Source organism: Cricetulus griseus, chromosome 4 (genome assembly GCF_003668045.3).
Source record: "Cricetulus griseus strain 17A/GY chromosome 4, alternate assembly CriGri-PICRH-1.0, whole genome shotgun sequence".
Lineage (NCBI taxonomy): Eukaryota > Metazoa > Chordata > Mammalia > Rodentia > Cricetidae > Cricetulus > Cricetulus griseus.
In genome coordinates, this window is record NC_048597.1 from 208,712,971 (window position 1) to 208,739,738 (window position 26,768).

The 26,768-nt window shown below is 42.5% G+C and overlaps 1 long non-coding RNA gene across 14 annotated transcripts in view; it reads right to left on the bottom strand.

Moving 5' to 3' along the window:
• LOC103162926 overlaps positions 1-26,768 on the bottom strand; it is a 125,509-nt gene that overhangs the window by 79,313 nt on the left and 19,428 nt on the right. For 7 of the 14 annotated variants that reach the window (XR_004769744.1, XR_004769736.1, XR_003485109.2 and 4 more), the window contains exons 2-4: positions 20,315-20,526; positions 14,583-14,706; positions 12,833-13,073 (exon numbers count right to left, since the gene is read on the bottom strand). This is a non-coding gene — a long non-coding RNA (uncharacterized LOC103162926). Of the gene's footprint in view, positions 1-2,378; positions 7,676-10,289; positions 10,396-12,832; positions 13,074-14,582; positions 14,707-20,310; positions 20,527-26,768 lie in introns of those variants that run through there. The other 7 variants (XR_004769743.1, XR_004769742.1, XR_004769740.1 and 4 more) reach the window with 7 other exon arrangements.

Genomic DNA, 26,768 nt, shown 5'->3' on the forward strand with positions numbered 1-26,768 from the left:
CAGCAAACCAAAAAAGAGACATGTGAGAAACTCTTGCTGGTGTTTTAACAAGACAAATACTGACTTCCCCATCACACAGATTCGTAGTAAGAGCCCCTCGCTTTCATCACAGTTTGATACAAAGACCTGTCACATAAACATTCAGCCAGCAACTGTGCCTAGGTGCTTATGAAAATGATGTTTTAAAAGCGTTCTTCTGTGCTTTAATCCCCCTTTAAAATTAATGTTCCTAAATCCTGGGGCTGCTGTGATAGGATCTCAGCCATCTGCCCTGCCAGTTCCTGTGGCATCCTCTGATTAGCAAAGGCTGAAGGTACAAGGGTTTTATTTCACAGGAACCCACTCATTCCCCACGGGCCCCACTTCGGAATACAAACAATTTTTCCTTGTCTTCCCTGTCTTTTCTTAGAGAACTGAGAAAGAGATGCCCCAGGACTTGGGGACTTTTCCATACTAGTGACTGGGGACATGACTTTTTCCCTAGACTCTCCCTACTTCTGGATAAATGCCAGTTCCAGGTCCATGGCCAGCTCCTTGCCATCTCTCTGGATATTATGCATATTTGGTAATGTCCTTACCTTCTCAGATCTCTGAGAACTTCAACCATGGCTTTGAAAACATGAAATAACAAGTGTCTGGCTATCCTTAAGAAGTGAATATCCTATCCAATGGATACATGGGACTCAAAAGACCATAGCAGTTCAGGTTTTCATCCACCATAGAAGTCAGGCTTGCCGAAAGGGATGCAATGTAACTTTCTATGGCATTCAGTTTCTGCCTTCACCCCTGTGTTCACTCTTCAGCAGGAATAGTTTAGCTCGCTCTCTCTCTCTCTCCTCTCTCTCTCTCTCTCTCTCTCTCTCTCTCTCTCTCTCTCTCTCTCTCTTCGACTGTTATCAAATCATTAGGACATTTTAAGTTTGAATCACTCAGATTCTTGTGTCCCCTGCCCATCTTCTGGTCCTTTATACTGCCCCCCCCCCCCCCGGGCTGGTGGCTAACTCCTAGCACCAGCGTTCAGGGTGTAAGAAAAGCCTTGGGAGAATCATACCCTTAGCTCTCTGCTGGCCCCTGCTGGAATGAACCCTTCACCTTTTGCAACCATCCTATGCTTCCTAACCTCCCTGATGGCTTCTAAAGCTCTGAAGAGAACGTGACCCAGTACTGCTCTGAGAAACCTACTTGCACATCTAAAGACTTTCCGACAGCTCTCCCGTTTAGCCCCGAGAGCATGCTGAAGGCTCACTCCCATTTCATCCTTCCTGCTTCTCCAGCTCAGTGTCTTCGCTCTGAAGCTACTGCGTCTATTGCTGACTGTGCCATTCCCTCCATGGCAAACTTGAAGGGGAAAAAAACAAGTTGAGAGTATTTCTCTAATGGTTATTATTTCAAATGTTATTACTTCAAATCTATATGGAAGTGTTATAAGAATATATGGCCAACTCCCCAATTAACCCACAAAATAGCATTAATACTATCCTCTACTACATAAAATTCTTGTTCAAATATCCCGCTATGCAAATAACGTTCTTTTAGATAATATTTTAGTTCCACTCCAGATTCAATTAAAAATCATTGAAGAACATTAAATTTTGTTAGGTTTCTTCAACCGCCTTTAATTTGAAATAGTTCTAGCATTTGGTGGGCAGGAGCTAAAAACAGGAGACTTTGCACAATGCGAAGGATTGTCCCAACACTAGAGAACCACCCTTAGTCCCACAAGCCTCTTGATTATCCAGGTGGCCATGCAGGCTTAAAAATCACTTACAGTTAGCTGAACCTGGAGCTAATGCCATTTGCAGACAAACAGAAATTTTACATACTTTAAATGCACATTCTGTTCTTTACAACAGCAACAATATTGTCAAGGGAAGGCTGAACCTATTTTGCTAAAAACTATTTCAGCAAGAGTATGTCAGGTTGACAATGCTGTTCATATTTAAATCACCACATGAGATCCTGTGTCAGTCTGTGTTCAGAGCTGTCATATTCACTGTGACCCTACACTCAAGGTTGAACACAGAACTGCATTAATATATTTCCCATATGGCAGTGTCCAAGCGCTTAAATGTAAAATGCATGAGTTAAGTAGCTTTTGTTTTATTTCTCTGTCATAACCCAGATGGAGCATTCTATTAATTTTTTTATATATTGATCAAGCTATCAGTTTTTTTTTCATAACAATAAAAGATTTGACAAATTACTAGTTGTAAGAAGGTATTCTAAAACAATTAAATAAAAATATAAATTCTTAGCTGGGTGTTGGTGGCGCACACCTTTAATCCCAGCACTCAGGAGGCAGAGGCAGGCAGATCTCTGTGAGTTCGAGGCCAGCAAGTTCCAGGACAGGCTCCAAAGCAATACAGAGAAACCCTGCCTCGAAAAACACACACATACATATATATTCTTATTTTGTTATTTAATTTTTGAGATTATGATATAACTACATCATTTTTTCTTCCCTTAAAAAGTGTATAAATTAGGATTCTGTGAACAGGCTCACTAATTATCATTATATTTAGATGCAATCATTATACCAAGGTTGTGCTTTCTTTTTTAACTTTTGCTTACTGTGTGCACGTGCGTGTATATGTGTGTGTATGTGTGAGTACATGTGTGCATGTGTGTGTGTGTGTGTGTATGATGTATGCAGAGGGAGGCATACACATACAGAGAGAGAGAGAGAGAGAGAAAGAGAGAGAGAGAGAGATTAAATAAAAACTCCCAGGAGTCAGTTCTTTCCTCTCATCTTTATGGAACCCAGGGTTCCAGCCTTTCATGACAAGCACCTTTACCCACTCAGCCATCTCTCCAGCCCTGGGCCTATGCTTTCTAAAGTCCTTTGACTTTACAGGAGAAGTACTTGCAGGTACAATTGGATAATTTGCTGTGAGATCCTCCATATGATGGAGTGGATCAGAATGAGATGAAACAGGGTGTGTCCAGGTGTCAACACTTGCTCTCAGCTAAACAGTGAGAACATCAGGTCATTTTACTATTCTCTCCATCAGTGGCCATCTTTGAAATTTCCTGTTATAGCAAAATTGAAGAGAAAAGGGAGTCTTGCTGTGTGTGGTGGATTGGAAACCACTGTTTGGGGTTAACTGTGTCCCCAGCTTCTCCAGGGGCTTACTCTTTTGAAGTGGAAAAAAAAGTTTCAAATCAAAACCTTTGGCTTTCAAAAGGGTTGCCCCTGCCACAAGTTGGTAAATCTATTTAGAGAATTCAGCTGTCAAGAGTTGGCTCTTGATCTGTTCCTTTGTGTCTTCTCTTCAGTGACCTTGGCAGGCTGTGTAGGATGGAAGAGAAAGGTCATCAAAGAAGGGCAGAGGTCAGGAACAGAGAGCCCAGTAGAGGAGACGGAGCCTTGATAGAGAGGCATGCCCCACTATGCCACCTCCTTGCATCTCAGGCCACCTCTGTGTCAGGCTCTGGTCTCCCATGTGAAGCCTATGATGCACAGCTCTCTGCCCCCCCCAGAAGGTCTCGTGGTCCCCCAGCTTCCTCTCTCCACTTGATTCTTTCTTTTTTTTAATTGAAAATAGTTTTTTCATACAACAGTCTAATTACCATTTCATCTCCCCCAACTCCTCCCAGATCCAGCCAAATCCATACCCTTTCTTTCTCTCTCTTCCATTAGAATACAAACAGGCATCTAAAAATAATAATGATAATAATAAAAGTTAAAATAAAAAAAATAAACAAACCAGAATATGACAGAACAAACAAAGGAGAAGAGATAAGGCATATAAAAACCACAAGAAACACATACAGATTCTGAGAAACACATTGAGGAAACCCATAAAAACAAAATAGGAAACCATAACATATAAGCAAAAGATATGCAATGTTAAGAAGAAAAAGTTCAGACAAAGATTTACGAGACAAAAAACTCCAAAAATTACCACTGAGTTCATGTTGTGTTGGCCATGTACTCCAAATAAAGTGTTTATCTACAAGCATGAGCTGGATATCAGGCCAGAGGTCATGAGGGCAGAAAGCAAAGCTTTTTTGCAAGCTTTGTGTGTAAGGATATGGAGTGTGCAAAGGCAGCCCCAGGATATTGACAACAAAGGCAGAAACATTATCTCCAGAGGGTCCTGTGACTTCTGAAGAAGAGCACTAGCTCGTGCTTCCTCCTCTGAGCACCTGGCTTTGCACATCCCGGAGCCTACCATTAAATGCAACTCAACATGGTGAATATTTGCTCAGTTTTGATCCTGGGTTAGCCACACTCTCTCTGCCTTTTCTGAAATATTATTTCCAAGAACCACCCGGTAGCTTCCTCCCCTGGCCTCATCTCGGATCCATCTCTGTTGTGGGATTGTGTCAGCTTCTCCTTCCCCAGGCGGACCATCACTTCCAGGTCTTTCTAACCTAGGATAGCTATCTTTAAGTTTCTAATTCTTCTCAAAGTAACATTTAAAAACACTCTCATTAAAACCAGGGGGGAAACATGACAGGGGGAGGGGCATATTCCCATCCTGTCCTCTCTCTTCTCTCTCCATCCCTGCATGGACTTGTTCTCCAAAGCCTCACCTGGCTCCAGGCCCTCTAAGTGGAGAAAAGGGTTCTAGGGGGCTCGGGTTTAATGAGAAAAGCAGCTTTAACTGCTGTTGTTTAGCTACTATTGGTCAGTTTTCATCAGTGGGACAAATGTCTGAAAGAAATGATTTCAAGAGAAGAAAGATATGGGCTCAGAGTTTCAAAGGTTTCAGCCCAGGGTGATCTGGCTCTGTAACTTAGAGTCTGAGGCAAAGCAGTCTGCTGTCGTGATGCAAGCACATGAATGAAGAGGTCAGGAAGCAAAGACAGTAACAGGAAAAGACTAGGATCAATTTATGCCCATCAAGGGAACACCCTGCCTCCTTCTCTCTACCACTTACCAATAATGTCCTCTATTACGGGTGTATCAAGATGTAACCTATTGTTGAGGGAAGAGCCTTCATACTCCAACTGTCTCTAAATAGCACCAACCAACCACCAGATACAGAAGCCCTGAGGCGGAAGGGGCACCTCACCTGCAAAGTATAGCACCTCCTTTAGGGATATTCAGACTTCAAGTGCCCTGAGACTGCCTTGATCCCTCGATACTCTCCAGCTTAGACCTTCCTGACCTCACTTCCTGTCTTGCTCAAGGCAGAACACGTGGTTGATTGCCAGAACCATTTCCTCATGCTCATACACTATACCTCCTTCCCAGTAACGTGGGGTCCTCGTGAGTCCTAACAACCTCCCAAAGCCTGCCTCTCCTCCCTAGATCAGTGCTCCCCTTTCTAGTCTGCCTCCCCTCCCTAGATGGGTGCTCACCTTTCTGGCCTGCCCTGCTTCAGCTGCTCTTTTGGTTAGCTCACCAGTCCTCTCAGAAGAAAGTCTCACATGCCTGGTGGCACAAAACAGAGTCAACTTCCAGCTCACAACTACAGATCCTCTCAGACAGGAGGCACCCCTCACATCACAGAAAGCCCCTCTCCAAGGACAGCCACAACCAGAAGCTCAGTCCTTTAGGTACCAACTAACAGCAGGCCAGGGCTTCTACTGTGCTGTTGTTTCCCTGCAGTGTCTCTCACACAGCCACACCTGGCAAGGACTTCCCACCAACATTCCACTAACACTGCCTCCAGGGGGCATCCCTGAGCCCCTGGGTTGGGCCACATGTGCCTCCTCTGGTGTACTCACCTCCCCTTAACGTTTGTTACCTGTGGAAAGTTTCTCGGGTCTTCTACACCAGTGGTCCTTCAAGGCTCTGGCCAGGGCCTAGCCCAGAGAAGGGAAGTGGTGTTTGCTGGGGCAGGTTCAAAGTCTGAGGGAAGCACACTGTAAATGCCCCGGGTTTGCTCTGGCCAGTCTGGTAACAGGATTCCAGTTCCCTGCTAAAGCTGGGTATTCGTGTGGGGCTAGTATAGGCTGAGCCTGTGAACATGGTCAGTTAACCTAAGATAGTGTCAGGGCAGTGGGTTCCCATGTATAGCCTGGTGACATTAAACAACTTGAGACTTAAACATTGGATCTACACTCGCTTAGGCCTCATATTAAAAATCATAAAAGAGCTATAAAACCTCTCCACTTAAGCCTGAACATAGCAGTTGAGAGGGAAAACAAGGGCTGTCTTTTCTGCTGGGACACCTCCCTCCTGTGCCATCACAGGTCACAGGAGTCGAGGTGCCCATCAGGCTGGGCACTTTCCCCCTTCATCTCAATGCTTTCAGCATCCAGCTCTGTAAATAGAAACTCACATTTTAAAAAAAATTAAACTGAAATTATGAAGGCTTACACTTCACTGTTTTCTTTTCCTAACAGCTTGAATTCTCCAGGAAATAAAATCATACATATCTTCCGATTAGTAACAACTGGGAGACAATTCACAATTCCTCCTGCATTAATACTGTGCTTTAAAATGCAAAATTAGTCAATTCCCTCACTTGGGCAGCAGAGGGGCTCTCTGGAACCTGACCAAGTCTGCCTCTCTCAGTACATTTCCCTGCCAGCGATGCTCTCAGGAATCAAATGTGGTATATTTCATTTTAAGTCACCTTTTTTTTTTTCAATTCAGGAAAATGAATGTTGGAGCCAGATAAGAAACTATAGCCTGCTTTCAAGAAGGCTACAAGAAAACTGCACCTTGCATTACTAATCCTTTATCTTCATGTTAACAAAAAGATTACTGACATATTTTTGAATGAAAAGAAAATAAAATAGCAAATGCATCTTAGGAAATGTGTAACTTTCATGCAACACACAAATCAGTTGTTAAATATTTTTAAGTGAAAGAAAATGCATAATAAATATTTCCTTTGGAAGAGGAGAAACCAACTTTGGGGACTAGAAAAGAAACTGGCCCTCACGGAACTCAGATTGGATGAATTGATTATACCTTGAATTTCTTAATACACAGTTTTTAAGTATTATTTCATCAGCCCATAGAATTATTGTTTGGGAACAGGGGTGCTCCTGGGGGTGTCTTTGTGCTTCTTCCCTGCCAGTACAGGCTTCATGCCTAAGAGTTCCCACAAAGAAGAGACAGGAAGACTGTGTCTAACCGTGCAGTTATCCAAAAAGTTCAAGACAGATGCCCGAAGCAAAGGGAGCTGTCCATCAGTCAACAGTCTTGACCAAACTTGGCCACTGCAGAGGTCAGGGCAGGACCCCCATCCTCAGTAGCAGATGGTTCTGAACTCAGCCTCAGGCTGGCCACTCACAAGCCTGGCACCTTGCCAAGTGCCATGACCGGACTGCTTCTGGCTCCTCATTTATAAAATAGTCAATAAAACACCTAACTCACAGAATTAAGGGAGTTAACACCTATGCTTGGCACAATGCCCAACGGTAATAAGCACTTTGCAAGTATTTGACTTTATAAATAAGTAACGTAATAGCACACAGTGAAAACCAGCTACTGATTTGAGTAAAGAGAGACTGAGCTGTAGAGTGGAGGACAGAAAGGGGGTGAAGGAAATGGGGTGGAGCCTCAAGATGATGCACTACTGGTGGAATTTGGAGACTGTGGAGGGGTTGTCTGGTGTACCGTTTGTGGGTTTTGTTTTTACTTTTGAAGTGATGGGAGATGCTTTCATTCCACCTTCGATGTTTTCCAGCAATGCGTAATAATAGCCTGGTAAGAAGAAATCTTCCTTTCTGTAATCGTGGTTCCAAATTCTCCGTCATCCCCATTAAACTGTGGTGAGAATGGTACACCAGCATTAGGGATAAGTGAGAGACAAAACACACAAGAAACCTGCCCCACCTGGTGAGCAAGCAATGAAGAGAGAATAGTCCTTCGAGGTTATCAGATCTCCCTACCAAACCTCTGAATGGCCACTTCCCTTGCTAGGGTTCGTGTGCATAATCTCTTTGAAAACATTTGGGGCAAATAATCTTAGTCCTGTTTTATAAATGTGGCCTACCTGTAACTATGAAACAGTTGTTAACATGCATTTCTGACACAAGGTTGCTCCAAAGCTCCTTCCCATGATGCAAATTGTTGCATGCTACACTTGAAATAAAGTTAACGATGCTAATTAAATCTGAAGTGTGTTAGTTCCCGGCATGGTTTTTGGCAGCACTTTTATGCTTTACATCAGACACAGAAAGTAGGAAGGCTCTGGCATTGTACATGATGCCTATCACAGCCCTGCTCTCTGCTAGTTTCATGACACCACATGCTCTGTCCCAGATGTATATATCGCAAGGTCCTACCCAGTCTCTATTTTGTCCTTTCATAACTCAGAAGCCTCAAACTTCCTTTACTGTAGACACAGGTTTTCTGTCCTGCCCACCAGGCCTGCAGCCACTTAATATTAATTGTAATTATTTGGCTGATGGCACAGGCTTATTCCTAGCTAGCTCTTACATATAAAGTAACTCATTTCTATTAAGCTACATATCGTGACATGGCCTGTGGCTTACCGGTGATGCCCAGATATCTTTCTCCTTTGGCTGGTGGAGTCCCTCTTGGCCTTGCCTTCTTTCTCCCTGTGTCTCTGCTTGGATTTCCCACCTAGCTATATTCTGCCCTGCCCTTGGCCAAAGGTGCTTTATTTATCAACCAATAAAAGCAACACATATTCGCAGCATACAGAAAGACATTGCACATCATTTTACCCACACTTTCATTAAGCTTTTGGTTCTTTTTTTGGTTTGGTTTGGTTTGGTTTTTTAGATAAGGCCTGTATTTACTAACATATTTTTCACCTACTAGGAGTTCATCTTTTTTTACTCAGACAGTGTTTTTATTAGGGATGGTTGGTTTCATTTATTGTACATATATGTATGTGTGTATTCATATGTACAAGTGCATGAGTATGAGTGGGTGTGCCCAGGTGTGCACATGTGTGTGCAGAAAGTGGACAGACGTCAAGTGTGTTTTTTCAGTCCCCCTCTACCTCACTTTTTTCTTGACATGGGGTCTCTTATTGAGTCTAAAACTCATCAATTCAATTAGATTAGCTCTCCAGCAAGTCTCTTGTCTCTACCTGCCCTACACTTAGATTTCAGGCACATGCCACTATACCTGGCTTTTTTAATAAGTGCTGGACAATGAAATTCAAGTCCTCATGTTTACACAACAAGCACTTTACAGACTAAGCCATCTCCACAGCCCCCACAAATAAATTTTATTGTTCTAATGACAACATTGTTAAGTTTTGAGCAAACTGTTCCCCTAATCCCTGTTCTACCTTCAATTTTGTAGAATGAAGGATTTTTCCAAAATATTCTTTCACACTGTGTTAGAACTATATGTATAAGACAAAGTATGTAAATTGGCCTATGTGTTATCATTTTTATTTTTTATATTTATTTATGCATTTAGTGAAAGGCAGAGGACAACTTGTAGGAGTCAGTTCTCTCCTTCCACCATATGGGCCAGGGGGTCAAACTCAGATTGCCAGGCTTGGCAGCAAGCGTCTTTACACACTGAACTGTTCTTGCTAACCCTCATGATTACCTTTAAATATAAGTCATATTCTAGTCAGCAATGGCACTTGGTATATAGGGGCAGAAGGAGTACTGATCTAAGATACCAACAGGCCATTTTTATCTTTTGTCATCAGGCCAGAAGACAGAACAGACTGAAATGCTAGAGAGGGACTGATTCAAGTACTTCACCCATAGCAGGCCTGACCCTGCTCCATGGAGTCTCACCATCTCCTTCCTTCAAAGGAAGATACAGTTGTCAGAACCAGCCAAGCTGCTAAATGTGCTTGAAAGGGGGAGTGAGGGTTGAGAAAGAAAGAGACAAGAGAGTGGGGCGGTGGGCGCACGCGCCTTTAATCCCAGTACTCGGAAGGTAGAGGCAAGTAGATCTCTATGAGTTCGAGACCAGCCTGGTCTACAAGAGCTAGTTCCAGGACAGCCTCCAAAGCCACAGAGAAACCCTGCCTCAAACCACCCCCACCAAAGAAAAGCTAAAAGAAAGAGACAAAGGACAGAAGATAGAGTCTGGAGGGCTCTCAGTGAATACTGCAGCAGCCTCGAATTTATTTCTCATACCTCTTTTATATCCAATGCATAAGGGGGGGCAAAAGACTTCCCTTCCATGGTTCAAGGAACAAACAAGCATAATCACCTCCTTAGTTCTCAAAACATCTAGTAACCACACCCTAAGTCAAACATCCTGTTATTTGGCCTTGAGGAACAAGAATAGGTCTGAACTCTCTGACCTCAAGTCAAGATAGAAATAGAGTCACTGTGGGCTCCCACATACAGTGGCCCTTAGTGTGGGGTCCAGAGCATAAGTTAACCCTCATCTCCTGGGGGATAGGGGGTGCTGGGCATTAAAGCTCACTTACCTGGGAGTCCTCCTCCCCTAGACAAGAAAAATACTAGAAATTTTTGTTGGTATCAATAAAGAGCCCAATAGCTTCCTTCCCGTCTCTTCCTTCCTCACAGGGTCAGCTGAAAGGGAAATGAACTCCAGCTTACTCTGCATATCCCAGCCATGCCAGTCTCCCAGGGCTTCTTCGACCTCACTCTTTCCTGGGGTCTTCCAGAGGAGAATAGAATTTCCACAATTTTGCCTCTTGAAAGAGAAGACAGAACCTGCTTGGGCCTTAGCAAAACATAACATGTTTTGCTGAGCCTCTTCAGTGGGCATATAAACCATTGCGCTGTGCTTAGGGATAGGGGTAGCTGGCAGGGCAAGATTTAGGCATATTTGGTTCAGGTCTTAACTTCCAACATGTATCACCAAGCCCAGATCCAAGTCAACAAACATAAGCCTTGATCTCACCAAAAGTGGAGTACACACACACATAGGCATGCACACATGTACATAGATGATAGATAGATAGATATATAGATAGATGATAGGAAGATAGATGATTGATAGGTAGATAGATAGATATATAGACAGATGATGATAGATAGATAGATAGATAGATAGATAGATAGATAGATAGATAGATAGGAAGATAGATGATAAATGATAGATAGATAGATGATTGATATGTAGATAGATAGATGATAGATACATAGATGATAGATTGGTTGATGGATTAATAGATGATAGGCAGATAGAAGATAGAAGATAGATAGATAGATAGATAGATAAATGATAGGAAGATAGATGATAAATGATAGAGAGATAGATGATTGATAGGTAGATAGATAGATGATAGATATACAGACAGATGATAGATAGATAGATGATAGGAAGATAGATGATAGTCAGATAGAAGATAGATAGATAGATAGATAGATAGATAGATAGATAGATAGATAGAGTGTTCTTCCTATTCCTCCAGTGGTGACATTATGTTTTGAAAGCCACAGCTCACAGAATTAGCACTGCCGGTTCTGCCTGCCTGTGTGGAGGCTGGAGCCTTCCCTTCCCAGTTTACAACCCTGGAGAAGAGCTCCGAAGAGTGGAGCAGCTAATCTTCCTAACGGTTCAGATGATGTTGTCATCTTTATCCTCTCCCTACACAGACATTCCCAAGGAATCCTCGGGGTATTCACCATTCAAACTTTGTGTTTGGTAAAGGTTAAGGGCCCTTTAATTCTGATTAAATAATCAGTAAATTCCAAGCAGATGACAAGAACAGAAAAAAAAAAAAAACACTACATGGTAAGGAAGGCACTTAATGAAAGGAGCCCTCTAGAGAAAAATAATAATAAAACAGGGCACCGACTATGGAGACCAAAAAGTTCTGCTTAAAAAATGACCTGCTTGGCCAGGATCTTCCTCTGGAGACACTCCTTATAGTCCCCTAGTCCCCATGGTCCTGAGGAGTTGTCAATCACAGGGTATTCCCTCCTGCACTTTCTCCTCCATCCCCACAGACTTGGAACTCAGTCTGACAATCAGAGCCCCTACCCATCCCACCACAGCAGAGATTTGTTTGTGAATGAGCATGTGACTCAGATAGGACCAACTAGAAGACTCTTGCTGGAATAGTCAGGTTAGGGAAAAAAATCGCTTTTGTTTGGGAGAGGTCACAGTGCAGAGTGGGAGTGAGGTTGGAAGGTCAGGACCCATCTTCCATGCTTCAGGAAGACAGATTTGTCTATTATGGGAATGAAAAGAATGAAATAAAGAAAAAGAAGCAACCCTAAGAAAATGCTTCAAAGAAAGTTCAGGTGGCAGCTGTAGGTCACTCAGGTTCTAAATTAAATGGGTCAATAAATTCCCTATCTGTTTAAGCCAAACTGATCGTGGCTCCCTCCCCAACCCCTTCTAACTCAAAGATTCCTGACACACAAGGCTCTTTCTGCTACTTGGCAGAGATGAACTTGTCAGGGCAAAAAAAGATCCCACACCCAAGAATTTTCTGGATGAAATGTCCTATCGAAATAGCAATAAACCACGTTTTGCAGATGTCCAATACAATTCATCTAAATATCTTACTGCCATCCATTATTCTTCACTAATGAGTTCTGGGATGAGATTTAAGGCTGCCTAAAATCAGAGGGAAAAAAATTTAGAAAGAATTCTGCCAGATCCCCAAGTGGCCTTCTTCAGGGAAACTAAAAGGACCAAATGTGCCGGGAAGCTACACAAGTTGCTAGAGTTTAGATTTTAATTGTCTCCTAAAAGTCCACATTCTGAAAACCTCACCAACCCTTCTTTGAGGTAGTAGCCTATTGAATTGCTGAAAGAGTCTGCAGGGAGAAGGAGTTAGGGGGAGGAAGTTAGGTCACTAGACAGGACCTCCAGGAGGATGCTGGATCCTAGCTAACATCAACCTCTTTTTTTTTTGGGGGGGGGGGTTTCAAGACTGGGTTTCTATGTGTAGCTTTGTAGACCAGGCTGGCCTGGAAATCGAAGAGATTCGTCTGCCTTTGCCTCCCAAGTACTGGGATTAAAGGCTTGCAACAGCACCGCCCGACCCACCTCTTTCTTTATTCCTCTTCATCATGAAGCAAGCAGTGTCCTCCAGGACAGCTCCCAGCTGCTCCATCCTGCCTCTCCTCAGGCCCAAAGTAACCATGGGCCTCCCAAGGCCGGCATCAAAGTCAATCTCAACTCCTTTGCTTCTCCCGCATATGTTGCCACTTTGAAGAAAGCTGGTAATTAACATGCCAACCATGTTGGAATTTAGAATAAAGTAAAAATGCCAAATTTCCAGAATTTCCTAAAAAGAAAATTGGCAGTAGTAGTGTTATAAGTTATTGTATTAGTATTAGAACTACAGTCAGTAAAAGCATCAGGCCCTGATTTCTGAGAAGCTTATTATCTACCTCATCAAGACTCTCAAACCTACAAAAGGAGACCTTCTCCAATTCATTTCATGGCATCTCTATAACATGAAACCAGAACTAAATAGACAAAGTACATGTAAGAAAAACGTGGGCCACGCTCACTTATAAACAAAGATGAAAACAATAAAGAAAATATTAACAAAGCAAATTAAGAGAGGTAAAACGTTACAGCTAAGGAGAGTTTATTCCAATATACAAGGATATTCAAATGGCTAAAAAATATTATCTAGACAGAGGTGATGGTACAGGCCTACAATCCCAGCATTCAGAAAGCTGGAGCAGAAGGGTCATGATTTCAAGGCTAGCCTGGGTTACATACTGAGACACTCCCAAAAAATAAATAATAAATGAATGAATAAAAGTCTATTATTTTGCCACAAAGTAAGATATGCAAACAGAAAATAGGCTCATTTAAAATTGCTTCATATTAGCCAGGCGTTGGTGGCGCACGCCTTTAATCCCAGCACTAGGGAGGCAGAGGCAGGCAGACCTCTGTGAGTTCAAGGCCAGCCTGGTCTACAGAGCAAGTTCCAGGACAGCCTCCAAAACAATATAGAGAAATCCTGTCTCAAAAAATAAACAAAAAAAATGCTTCATATTACTAATCATCGGGGAAGTGTAATTTTGAACCACAAAGAGATTGTTTGATACTTGCCAAAATGGCTAAATTTAAAGACTGACAACACCAAGTGTTGACAAGGAGGTGGACTGGCTGTATTTCTCTAATTTTGCTCATGATAGTAAATGTAGCTAGAAAAAGAAACACTATGAAAGACTGTTGGGAAGTTTCTTATGAAATGAAACACCATTCTTCAATGGCCAGAGTTATATATCATGTCAAAATTACATAACTTAGATAGCAATCACTACAAAATACTGCTAGAAATAAGACTCAGTGAAGTGTTTGTCATGCAAACATGAGGTCCTGAGTTCATCACCCAAAACTCATGTGAAGGAGCCATACAGGGTGGCATGGACTTGTAATACTGGTGCTAGGCAGATCCCTCAGTCTCCAGTCAATCAGCAGAGCCTAAACATCCAGAACAATGAGAGGCTCTGTCTCAAAAAACAAGCTGCACCGATCTGGAGAAGGACCATACAAGGTTGACCTCTGACCTCTACATGCGTGTATGCACATATACAAATGCACCCGCATGAACACACACAAATATAATAATAAGTACTCTGTAACCCACACCATAAATGATATCTGTGGAATGCATACCCATGTGATTATTGGTAGACCATATATAAAGTATATGCATTGTTAGTAGGACCAATCAAAAACAGGACAATAACTCAAGAGAAATACTTAAACAGGTCCAGTTGGTAAACTGCCTGCCATACACATAAGGAAATGTGTTCAAATCTTCAGCACCTACCTAAAACTGGGCAATGGCACTCTTCTGTAATCACAATCCTGGGTATGGCTGGAGACAAGTAAATTCCCAGAGTTCATTTGCCAGGCAGCCAAATCAATGAACTCCAGGCTCAATGAGAGCCTGTCTTTAAAAAAAAAAAAAAAATGAGTATAGAGGGATTGAGGAAATCATCCAACATTGACCACTGGCTTCCACACACATACACACAAGCACCTACAGCATACAAATACACTGCCCCAAAATAGAGAAATATATACACAGTGTGGCATCCAAAGAGAAAACTAAAATGGCTAATAAATGTCTGAGGTGAAACCCAAGCTCATGAGTAAGAAGGAACCAACAAAATAATAAACTTTATCAAATCACCAAGCTGTCAATATGACAAGTAGGGATAATGCCTTCCCACATCAAATAGTTGTGCAAACAGCTGGTGCTGTTGGAGCACACTTATGCTTCCATTTGTTTCTGTCTGAGTGGAGCAACAAAAGTCTTAAACACAAATAGTGGAGCTCAGGAAATGTGACCCTGGCATAGTGGATTTTTGTTTTGTTTTGTTTTTTGAGACAGGGTTTCTCTGTGGCTTTGGAGGCCATCCTGTAACTAGCTCTTGCAGACCAGGCTGGTCTCGAACTCGCAGAGATCCTCCTGCCTCTGCCTCCCGAGTTCTGGGATTAAAGGCATGCACCACCAACGCTGGGCAGCATAGTGGATATTTAAGCTGAAAGAAACAGAAAAACACAAAAACAAAATCACATCTGACCTCACTACCCTTATTCTGTCCTAAAGAGTTACATATGACCTGCCTGTCCCGAAGGGAGAGTGAGTGGCACAGAGAGCAGAGAAGAGTTGAGCAAATGGCCCTCACCAAGCCTCCCACCATCGTCCCCTTTAGATGACGCCCCTTTCTCCTCTCAGACTTTGATACTACTGTCCAGTCCACCAAACCGAAGCACAGAAAAGCCATTTTTCCCTTTTCTTCTGACCTTTTACTTTTGAAGGTTCTCATGTTACATAAAAAAGAACATCTATTAAGTAGATTTGTTACTCATCTACTATTTATCTATCCTTAGTTGTTTTGCTGGTATCATCTTTAAAACTTTGTACTAGTTGAGAAAAGATATGTCTTCTTCCCAACTAGTTATAGCTTGATGGACAGCCAAGGATCATAAGGTTGGAGGTAAAACTAAGGTTTACCCATCGATGGATCTCTCTCTGTCTCTCTCTGTCTCTCTCTGTCTCTCTGTCTCTCTCTCTCTCTCTCTCTCTCTCTCTCACACACACACACACACACACACACACAGCAGTGGGGAATACAAAGAGTGAATTTTGAAGGTCAATCTGAAGAGCTGAAAGGAAACTGGGGCAGCTCACATTGTGTTTGTAGGAAGGTAAAGGCTTCTAAAAGAATTTTGCACCACCCATCCCCCACTGCAGCAAGATATGGGCGCATGGAATTGAGCATTTGGACACTCTGATACCAAGGACAGCATGGTTACTATCTGGGCTTCAGGACTCCAGCAGTTTATCCCAAAACCCAAACACCACACAAACCTAGGCACATTCCCAAGACTCTCCACTCACCGATAAGAAGGTACATGAGGTATTTTACCCTAATTGCTCCATTAAATTTTTAAATAATAAAAATTCTGCATACCCTTGAGGTAACATCGAATATCTGTACATTACACATAAGTGACATTTTTGCCCTCTCCCCCAATCAATTTGCTCCCTGCAGCACACTTGATGAGAATTGGTTATCATTAGGAAGACCCTCTTGTCCTGGGAAGTGTCTTCTCCTTTGTGCTGGCTAAAACTACAGTCAATAAAGGAAATTAGATTAGATTTCTATGGAACATAGAGACCAAGCAAGCTAAGAACAGATGGATTGGAATTTCTTCCCTGTGCTTGGTGGCACTCACGAATCCCTAGTGTCAGATAACAGAACTGCAGGAGTGTGGGAGAGAGAGCCAACCAACTCTAAGGTCATAATTGTGTTTCTCAAAACAATCTGATTCTCATAGGTTGAAGTTCATTCTAAAATAAACATTCCACCCTATCCTACCAGTCAGGTAGGCATGGACTTACATTCTGGCTCACCGTTGATGCCTATAGAATAAAAATAAACTTTATTTCCACAAAATTTTCTAAATTTAGTGATTTTTTTCACTCATATTATCTCAAAATCCATATACAGAACTGTAGAAGTGAAGGTAGGGTGCCCATTTAAGATTCCCTTTTCTGGAGAGAAATAAGTTCATGAGGAGACAAATATCTGAGAGTTGAGTTGTTAAAACAGAGCAGGTTGGCAACTGGTTCCAAAGTGCCCAGCAGCTTTATTCAGTTGAATCTTCTCAAACAGGCTTGTGCTAGCTAGGACAGTGGCTATCATAACAGCTGCCATTTTCTAGCAACCTATGACATAAGTAATGTTGATGTCCCTATTTTACAGATGTAGAAAATGAGGCTTGTTCTGACTAGCCCTTATCCAAGCCCCCAGTGAGCATGGTGGGATTGTGGGTCAAATATGATTTTGCCAGACCATAAAGCCCATGTAGCTGCAGCAGCGTGCCTTCCCTTGTGCAAACAAAGCTTCAGCTGAAGACAGGGTTGTTAACTGTCAAGTAGAAATATTTCTGCAAAGATGCAAACAGTGTCACTCAACTCTCTGGTCTTTTGAAAAATTTGAGCAACTGTTCCATCCTTCGTAACCCAGGCAGCTTGGAAAAGCCACTGCAGCAAAGATTTGTTTTCAGATCGGAAACCCACTGCAAGGGGGTGTACTGGAGCTCAGCAGACAATGAAGAATCACCCTGTGCTCTACCCACTAACAACTGGAACACAGGACTCAGGCTCTCCATCAGCTTCCTGGCTCCAGCCCACCGAAAAGGCTCTCTCCTTTGCATGCAATCACATGGAAGTCATTTGTTTTCTCATTGGAAATGGTGATGCAGAGGGAGCAGAGCCATGTCACACATGGGGAAGCCACCACTATAGGGGACAGAAGCAGCTTCCAGCTTGGCTCAGCTGCCATCTTTTAGGCTGCTGTGTAAGCAGAAAGGATGGTGCATGCCCAATCCCTCCCTGTCTCCAGTGGGCTCAAGGGTGTCTCAATCCCTGCCTTCCTGGAGAGAATAATGGCAAGGGTCTGTGGAGGAGGGAGGGATGCTCTCCCTTGAATCCTTGACTATTGAGTTCCATGAGATGGATTAGCATGTCACAGATTTATTCAGTTTCTTGGGTAGAGGAGCTGACTCACAGGTAATATAAAGTTTGGCCGTGATAGCTTAGAGCTAAATCTGCATCCTTAAGCAGAATCTCAAACCAATAATTTTGAGAAGACATAATAGAGAGCTGTGATAACCCCAAAACTCCATAAATAATGGAGTGGTGCCTCTCTTATCCGCTAGCATCCAACACCCTCAGCCATCCAGAGCATCTGAAAACACACACGAGTGTTCCTAGCAGTCACCCTGCTCTGCAGAAATTAGAAAACCAGGGAGAGCACAGAAGGAAACTGAAGGACTGACATGATTGGTGAGTTTGCAATGAAAGGAGCCTCTCCATTGGTGGCTGGTGACGCTAAAACTCAAGTGCAATTCAGAGCAAAAAGAAGGAATGAGGAAGAAAACAAGAATCCATAAGCCCCACATCGTAGAGAAACATGCTGTTCAGGGTATGAGCCACAAATGCAAGCCATCTATGTAAAGTGTAGTGAAACCATTCTATAATAGCTGGCCACATTAGAAAAAAAGAAGAAACAGGCAATGTTAGCTTAACGATTTCTATGTTAAAACTATTGAGATTTGTGTCTTCTTTTAGGTACTCACGTCTTTAAAATACAACATGTATATTATGTTTACAGCATAGCCCAATTTACACAACTCAAGTGGCCTGGGTAGTGGCCAGATTCCAGGCAGAGGGTCTCAGCCCTGGTGTCAAGGGAATCATGAAGTGTGATGCCCAGCAGTCCTTGCAGCAGTGTGGCAGTGAAGACCAGCATGCCAGTTAGTTCCCACCAAGAAGTGAGTCAGTCAGGCAATGGTGGCACACTCCTTTAATCCCAGCACTAGCAGAGAAAGGAGGGTCTCTGAGTTCAAGGCCAGTCTGGTCTATAGAGGACAGGAGATCCAGTGATATACAGAGAAATTCTGTCTCAAAACACACACACACACACACACACACACACACACACACACACACACACAGTAAAGAGTCCATACTAGTGCATTAAAACGTAACACAGTGAGTTCATATGAATGAGTTAGGTGGGAATCCTGCACAAGGTCACTACTCAAGTACTCAGGTCACAATCTCAGTGACAAAGGCTGTTTATACAAACGTCCCATACAGAGTTTATGTAAGGTTTTTCATTTGTAGTTTTTTCAGACAGTGTTTCTCTGTCCTGGAACTCACTCTGGAGACCAGGCTGGCCTCACACTCACAGAGATCCGCCTGCCTCTGCCTCCCGAGTGCTGGGATTAAAGGCGTGCGCCACCACTGCATAGCTAGGTAATGTTTTTTAATAACACCCACAGAAATGTCACTTTTCAAAACCAAGTATGTGTAATGTGGTTAAAATAAGTGGTGCAGAAGGAATGATTCCCACTTCTTCAGAAGTCCATCAGATCTAGAGAGAGGCAGATGGAAGGAGAGAGAAAAACCTTGAGAAATCCACAAGACCTCCATTGACTGCCTAATGCCCTGCATATTTAAAACCTAATCAGAGGCAGCAAGAGGTTAATGTTAACAAAATGTCATGTCAGTGTTGTTATGGAAAGGGTCATTGACTTCATCTCGGTTCTTTTGTGGGTGAGTGGTATATTTCATGAAGGCAGGAATGGTGAGAGAGAAGAGAAAGAAAACAAGGACTATGGTGGCACAACAGGATCTGGGACAGATTCTGCCAGCCTCCTCTAGAGAGTGGCCCCGGCTGGCATTCGATAATGACCCAAGTATCATTGCACCCCACCTAAGGCGCTGTACGACATTGGGTGCTGAGGAACCCACGTGTGCCCTCAAATGGGAAGGAAAATATCCCCCTGTTTTTAAACACTTTATCAAGGCTGAAGACCACTTGGCTTTACTGGAGATACTATTTTAAACAGTTTCTACAGGACATGGGGTACGACAAGAGGTCAGCTGTCAGTTCTCCGGAACCCAGGCTGAGCAACTCCTCCTGTGGAGGTGACAGGTGGCCTGATGAAGCACACTTCTCTGTGGTTCAGGCAGCCAAGCCCTGTTCTTCTCCTCCATGCTCATTGCCTCTGCTCTCCTTAACTTTGGACTCGGAATACGAAGCCCACGCACACACCATGGATGTTTGCTTCTGCTGCTTCTCCTCCCCTCTGAGTCCTCCAGACTCTCCACATGGCCAGGGCTCTGTGTGTTCAGCATCCTCCACAGATCTGAAGCATTCACTGTTCATCTCGCTTTCGTTTACTACTGGTGCATCAAAACGCTGATGCCCTGAAGTTCCTGCTCCCAGCACTGCTAACCACACGACACCCATTTATCTCTAACCTTGTTTATTGTCTGTGCCCTGCCCTTCTTTAGATAAAAACAGTTTCCTCGGCTCCATGGAAACAGCTCCTGATGTTAAACACGATCAGAGATTAATTGTTCAGCAGGGCTACTGTTGTTTAAGCTTAAGCAATTACCTGTAGCATGCTAACACAACAGACTTTAACCAAAAAGTGAAAGAAAAGGAACATATATGAATGACACATACTAACCACACAGCCAAGCACCCCTTCTGATCCAGTCCCCCATCTGATTGCTGATGGAACACTTTGTGGTATGGCCATTGGAAGCTTTCTAGGTGTCCAGACTCGGGTTTTTCAAAGCCTTTGGAACTATCTTATGGATGACTGTTTCCAGGCTGAGCTCCTCTGCTTTGGTTGGCAGGTTCTGCACCCCATTCTTAAGAAAGCAACTTTTAAGATTCCTGTGCAAACAAACAAACAAACAAAAAGATAAATGCCTGCCTTACTTTTTCTTTTAAAAGATTCTAATAGTCTTGCTGTGGACCACAGAAATACTTAATTCATTTGTTTTAATGAAGCTTGGCATTTAGGTATTTATAATTATGAACTACTTACTAGGAAGGAGGAAAGAAAAGTTAATATTTTTGCCATCAAAACCAGAGCTTGGAGACGTTTCTCTAGTCTTAAGGATCTCAAGACCTGGAGCTCTCTCACTTCCTGGCACTGCCAGGTTTGCCCCCCCCCCCAAAAAAAAGAGTCACTAATATCTACTCTCCTCTGTTAGAGGAGCAAAAGACAGCTTTTGCCCTTTGTGCCTCTTAGACATTTTGAGGCTATGGAAATCGGGCTTCATTTTTGCCCAGGGAGCAGCCAGGGGAGGAAATGGCCCGTACTCTGAAGATGGAAAACTGCAGAGGTTATCTTCAGTCAGAGATGAAGGAACACAGTGTCTTCAAGGGAAGCGGGCCTGTTCACTCACAAACGCTTAGGGGATCTAGAGGCAAACACACAGGGCCCTCCAGAATACAGGTTTTAAGTCCTTTTCTAAGCTCTCTTAAAGCAGACTCCAGTTACATTTTGTTCTGTTCTGTCATTTTTATACCTTACTAACAAGACTATAAACGAATCTGCAACCTTCTGTAGGCGAGTTCATCTTTTTTTCTTCTTCTTTTTTTTTTTTTTTTTTTTTCTTTGCCCTGTTCTGAGCTCTTTCCCTTTTATGACCTAGTTCACTGGTCCAGTTGTATAAATAACATAATTTTGTCTTTGGTGCCCTCTTGTGGTCATTTAGTTACCAGCACCTGTCCACATTGTGGACAAGAAACAGAAACAAGAAAGCTGTCGTGAACTGATGCATTTGAATTTATTTCTACAGAATTAATGTGTTAACTAATTTATCACAACTATTCAACTGTGCTCAACATGTTCCTGAAATCTCAGTAGCTGGCGCTAAGGGCGTAGCTCAGTTGGTGGGGTATTTGCCTGCTTAGTCTCCAAGAAGCCCTGGGTCGTCCCCAACACTACAAGCTGTGAAGAAAGGGTCCCGTAAAGAACCAGCCAAAGCAACTGTCTAGGTTTAAATTTGTTTTTGAAGTTTAGACTTCAGGTCACCAAGTTATGAGATCCTCACGTTGCAGAGGATCCTATGTGCCCATGAAGGGTCTCTTCCCGGAATGGTAGTGGCATGCAGGAAATTAAGTACTCAGAAGTTCAATTGACACGCATACCCATTTTCAAAAAAAAGAAAGAGAGAGGGGGGAGAGAGGGAGGGAGGGAGGGAGGGAGGGAGGGAGGAAGGAAGGAAGGAAGGAAGGAAGGAAGGAAGGAAGGAAGGAAGGAAGGAAGGAAGGAAGGAAGGAAGGGACACTAATGTGGAATTTGGAATTTTTCGATACAGGGTTTCTCTGTGCAGCCCTGGCAGTCCTCGAACTCAGATTCCACCTGCCACTGCCTCCCGACTGCTGGGATTAAAGGCGTGCGCCACCACCACACAGTCAGAAAATATTTTAACACCTTTCCAGGTGATCAGGAAATTTTATTAATGTCTTCCCAGGTGATCACCATTCACCTCTGGATTTTGCCAGTTGGTGATAGGCAGTTTTTTCATCTCCCTCATCACTATCAGCGCCCTCTTCATTGTTGTCCATTTTCCTTCTCCGTGGTGTCCAGGACTGTAAATTAGCTCAGGCGCAGACAGCTAGCTTTCTTTTTCATTTCAGTAAATGTATTGTTTTAAAAAAAAAAAAAAAACTTCACACAGTTATATACCAAATGTGTAGTTGTTTTTTGGGCTGGTGGCAAACTCAGATATCCAGACTGGGCAGCACATGTGTGAGGAATAAGGCAATAAATGTTTTAAAAAGGACTGCCACCATGCTCCTTCCGACTGACAATGGCCACTGTGGGATCAAAAACGAGTGTTGCCAAATATTCTAACTCTTTTAGAGAAGTTAGGTTCTTGATTTTTACCTGGAATATAATCTTTGTGAAGGAAAAGCCATGACAGAGAAACTAGAAAGGAACCAATCCATAACGTAAGCTGGACCCAAACAGAAAAGTTCCAGTTCTGTGCCACCCAAAGCCTAAACTACTGGGCCCCTATACTGGCCTCCACCCAGAACCGTGCATTGTCCAATCAAGACTGCCCTCATTTGCATGACAGGAGGGCTGCTAGGAAGGGAGACGCCCACAGCCCATCATTTCAGGAAAGCCTTCTGTTATGGTTACCCTAAACACTCATGGCTCAGTGGTTAAGAGCACTGACTGCTCTTCCAAAGGTCCTGAGTTCAATTCCCAGCAACCACATGGTGGCTCACAACCACCTTGAATGAGATCCGGTGCCCTCTGCTGGCATGCAGGCAGAAGACTGTATACATAATAAATAAATTAAAAAAAAAAACTCACTCTCTATGCAGAATACTAAGTAGAATTGGGGATTAAATGAGTTAGTTAAAGGATTCACCATGGATTCACCCTGGACTATAAAAGAGAGAAACCAAGTCAGTGGTGCTTGCAAGATGTACCTAGCATCCCACCCAAAACACACACACACACACACACACACACACACACACACACACACACACACACACACACCTTCTCATTAGAACTTCAAGCACTTCATGGTTCAAATTCAAAATTTACTGTAAGGCATTGTTTCCTTATGCTTCAAATTGCTTGAGGCATTTGTTTCAAAAGTCCCCAAGTCCTCCCTAAACCAGGATATGTTAAATATCTTGAGAATCTTGGGCATGTGTCCTTCTGAATAGCATCCCAGGTGATGCCCTCAGGCATCCTTGAAACATAAGAGGACCACCCATTGGAACCCAAGTTGATTCCTGTACTCAGAATAGTTGAGTAAAAGTGAGGTTGAGGGCTGGGCAGCCTTTAATCCCAGCACTTGGGAGGCAGTGGGAGGCAGAGGCAGGCAGATCTCAGCGAGTTCAAGGCCAGACTGGGCTATAGAACTAGTTCTTGATAGGACAGCCAGTGCTACACAGAGAAACCCTGTCTGGTAAAACAAACAAAAGAGAAAGGAGGAGGGTTAAGGATATAGATAAATTGGTAAAGGAGTTTGAATTCTCAACTCCAACATAAAAAGCCTGTCCCAATAGCTGTCTGCTCTCACCTCAGCACCGGGCTGGGTGAGATCAGATCCATCCCTGGAGCTCTCTGGAAACTTCTCTAGCCAGTAAGTCAACTGAGGGCTCACTAACAAATCTTGTCTCAAAACAAATAAGGTGGTAAATGACTGAGGAATACACCTGCCTTTGATCTCTGGCCTCCACACATATGTGTACACACATGTACACATATACCCACATGTACAGATAAACAGACAGTTGAGGTCAGCACCAAATGGCTATCTTGGCTTACATGGGCAATCCAATCACTCATGCCCCTCTTGGATAGATTCCTACATTAAAAGTTAACACTTAGTGATAGCTGGATAAGAGCAAGAAGCTATGGTTGCTGTTGCACAATAGGGTAGATACAAATAATAAAGTACTATAGATTTTTAAAGCCTCAAACCAAGGACTTTGCATGTTTTCACCAGACAATGTTTTACCATATTGTGTGTTTTAACAGATTGACATATTTAACCTGATTTGAACATTAGATAACATATACAAGTATCAAAACATCATCAGGTACCCCATAAGTACATATAATTTCTATGTTTTTATGTTTCAATTTAAAAGTCATTTTAAATTTAAAGGAGGAAAGCTAATGGTCACTGATAATTCAATGAAGATAAAGTTAATCTGCCAAAATGGTATAAACAAGGATACAATTATCTAATAATTGTATAACTGAGTCTAGCTAATTGAAATGAAAAGATTTAAGCATGGGTAGACATTGATTTGCATGCTAGTGACATTGTTTGGTGTCTTTGTGACATGTAGTAACCTGTTTTACCCCTTAATGCTTCCATCTTCAATAAGGAGAAAGCATTTCCAAAGCTCTTCTAAGGGTTAAGTGAGAAGTTTTGTAAGTTACCTCAGGATGATCCCTGGTCATAAAAACTATCCATTAAATATCTGCCCCCCACCCCTAAGCCCTAAGAAGAGTGCTGGATTTGTGGCTTGTTTGCATTGCATCAATCTGAGTTGCAGCTGCAAATCCTAAAATGTGAATGGGAACCTGAGGGTTCCTGGAGACTTAGAAGATGGAAAGGAAGCAGCCTAGCTGTGAGAGCGTGACAGCAAAGGCCATGTCGTGTCCCAAAGACAACATTTCATAGCACCCCCTCCCCGTTGTCCAGCTCTTACACTCTTTGTTCCCTGAGTTTGGGTGGCTAATATAGGTGTCCCCTACACTGAACATTTTTAGTTTTTGAGGCCATAACATAAACTGTGTACTGAGGGTGATCATGAAATGTAAATGTAGTTTTATCAGTTATAACAAATGTGCCCCCTTTCGGGACAGGAGAATGGCCAAAACTATACATGTGTGACTTCAGGGTACCTTAAAAATTTCTGTACTTTCTAGTCAGTGTTTATCTGAATCTAAATTGCTCTAATTTTGTTTTAATTTAAAATACTTTAATTTTTATTTTAAAAATTTTATTTTAAAGGTATCTAATAAACCCACTAGTCACTAGAACAAAGAAAACAGAAAAACGACAACAGGAGGCACAAAAAGAAAACCAAAAGTAAAGGGAGAGTAAAACCACCAATATATAAACAGTTATATAAACATAAGTTCTTTAAATACACCAATTAAAAGACAGAGACTGGCAAAGTATATCAAGTACATGCTGTCTCCAAGACACTCACTTCCAATGTTAAGGATGCTAGCTGACTGAACCTGAAATGGTACAGCTATATATCATGCAAACTACTCAGAAGACTCAAAATAGCTATATTGACATCAGAAAAAGACTATAGGGTAAAGAAAATTACTGGGAATAGAAAAGGGACATTATTCAATGGTAAAAGGCCACCTATAGCACTGAGAAAAATAGTCATTCTAACAGTTACAGAATATGTGTATCAAAAAATGAGGCAGAAGGACTAAGGAGCTGGCCAGGCCAGTAGCATGCATGCCCAAGAAACACAAGGACTTGAGTTCAGTCCTCTGTACCCAACTAACGCAATAGCATCGAGGTGCATGCTTGTAATCCCAACACCGAGGACACAGAGAAATAAATGCAAATCCCAGGCTCCAGTGGCTAGCCAGCCAACCCTAATCAGCAAATCCCAGGTCCCCATGAGAGACCCTGTCTTCTAAAAAGATTCCTGGGGGCTAGAGAAATGGCTCATCAGTCAAGAGGACTTGCTGCTCTTGCAAAGCACCCATGTGGTGGTACACAACTGTCCATAACTCCAGTTCCAGGGTATCTGATGACCTCTTCAGGACTCCATAGGCACCAGGCACACAACTGGTGTACATACATACAGGCAAATACTCTGAACATAAAATATAAATAAACAAATAAATAACAGCTCCTGAAGAATGATACCCAAGGTTGACCTTTGACCTCTACAGCACACACACTGTACCCACAGGACACACACAAACACGCACATTCACCTAAATATATGCACAAAAGAAATGAACAAATCCACAGTTACACTGGACACTTCAAGACCCCCTCACAGAAATCAAGGGGAACCACTTGACAGGAAATAAGATATAAAAATAATAACACATTCATAGAAGAGAATCTAATCAATATTTACAGAACTTTCAATCCAACAACAGAATACGTATTTTTTCAAGTATTCCATGGAACATATACCAAGATAGACAATGTTCTGAGCCACATACACACATAATCAAGAACTTCAAAAGTTAAAATCAGGCTAGTGAGATGGATAAAGGTGATTGCCACCAGGGGTGATAATCTCATCAATCCATACTCTGCACCTCTGGTAGAAGAGAGGACAGACTCTCCCAACTCGTCCTCCAGCCTCCAAAGTACATACCATGATGAGTCTGCATGCACACACACACATAAGTAGGAAAAAATAGCTCTGTGAAGAATGTTTTCTACAATCACAGTATAATCAACTAAAATTCAGTAATGGAACATAACAGGGAAATCTCCAGGCAACATAACTCAGAATAATTCATGAATCAGAGGTGAAGTATTGAAAGAAAACCAAAGATAAATTCAGTTGAAAAAAATGAGATTATTCCATATCTTAATTTATAGGCTAATCAGTGCTTAGGGAAAATTTAATAGCTCAAATATATA